The sequence below is a fragment of the Nilaparvata lugens genome, chromosome 1 (assembly GCF_014356525.2).
Source record: "Nilaparvata lugens isolate BPH chromosome 1, ASM1435652v1, whole genome shotgun sequence".
NCBI lineage: Eukaryota > Metazoa > Arthropoda > Insecta > Hemiptera > Delphacidae > Nilaparvata > Nilaparvata lugens.
This window is the reverse complement of record NC_052504.1, coordinates 64,546,301-64,548,159: the sequence shown is the minus strand read 5'-3', so window position 1 is coordinate 64,548,159 and position 1,859 is coordinate 64,546,301.

Sequence of the window (1,859 nt, the reverse complement as noted above, 5' to 3'; positions counted from 1 at the left end):
TTTTTGTTCTTTATTATTTAATTTCCTTTCGTTGTTCAACATAAAATGGAACTTATAGAAAATATTATAGCTTTGTAGAATAGTATTGATGAATAATATTGCACATTCTGAAATAATTTATATCTTAATTTCTTGAAACTGAATAATTTAAGATTTTTGTGCCCAAAAGCGCTTCAATTGAATTAAGATAGTGCTCCTTGCCAAGTGCACAATAATTAAGGTGCAGACTTATGCACTACAAACATGTGCATTTCGCTTTTCATCAACTGATTATATGCATATTATATCTGTATTTTACTGATTCTGTACAAATACATCTATACTTATATATAAAAATGAATGTCTGTTTATGTGTTAGTTTTTTCCCTATAGACTCGAAAACTACTTGACTGAACGGCATGAAACTTTAGGAATATGTTGTGTGAATATTGGGGATGGTTTCTGACCAGAAATTTTAATTGATCGAGCGAATTCTAAGATTCAAGTCGACGGTTTTGCATTTCTCTTTATGTTTAAATCTTTGTTTATATTTATGTTCCGCATTTACAGCGAAACGCAGCAATAGATTTCCATGAAATTTGACAGGTATGATCCTTTTTGAATTTCGCGTCGACGTATACATAAGGTTTTTTTTGAAATTTTGCATTTTAAGGACAATACAAAAGGAAAAGGAGTCTCCTTTGAACGCCAATACTACCGTAAAAATCAGACTTTGGAATTATTCATCATAAATCAGCTGTCGTGACGCATGCAATTTAAATTTCAATGTAACTTGGTAACAAATCAGGTCGTGTGGACTATTAATTGCAAGCAATGAAGCATCCAATTGATAACTTGAAGTAGCATAGTATTTTCTCTGCTTTCACCTCTAAGCTTTTCATGATAGTAGCATAGTTGTTTACAACAAATTATTGTCTATACAACAACTATAACAGCCATTAGTTGTTTACACACCGATATGCCGTCAAGCACTGCCGTTAATGATTTGGAGATTATTCAAAATAAGTTATTGATGTATCTTAAAAAAATTTGAAGAATTTAAAACTGACCTATAACCATCCTAGGTTAATTTAGAATCTATTTGCAAAATTTCAAGTTGATCAGTCCAGTAGTTGAGACATGATGATGCGTCAAACATAATTTTCCTATTCCGTACTAATACAGTATAAGCCAGTTCTGTACTTCATTATACTATAGATTGGTGAGTCTAAAAAGGTCCTATCCACCTAAGTAAGTTTTTTTTTGGGGTTGCCAAAACATAAACCAAACCAGACACCTTTTGGGGGAAATTATACAACTCTACCCACTTTTTCGTGAAATAACAATTATCAATGTTCTTACCAACAAAAATCGATGGGAAGTGGAAAATATTTATAAAATTGTCACTTTTTTGTGAGTTAGTATAATATGATGTAGTATTTATTAAAATAAATAGGATATGGAAATTACAGAATCTATTCCAGTCAACTTATGGTTAGTTGGTGAAATTAATTATTATTTTAAAAATAACTAAATGATTATAATTTTAAAAAGAAATAATTGTCATGATACTGAGTTCTTGGTCATCAATTTTCTAATATTGAAATTTATCCAATCATAAATTTTTCAGAAATTATTCTATTTTCATTAAACATTATTTATTGATTCCTATAAATGTATTATCCATGACAATGAATTGTTCAAAATATAGATTATTAGAAGAGGCCTGTACTGTACTGTATGTTCGCGAAAGTATTCATATGTTTTCCACTTGTGATGGATGTCCAAAATTGAACCTCAAGCTGCACGGCTAATTTTAATCGATGGCTCTGATTGGCTGAAAAGTTCAACGTTCGGCGAACGGCGTGGAGAACGGTTAA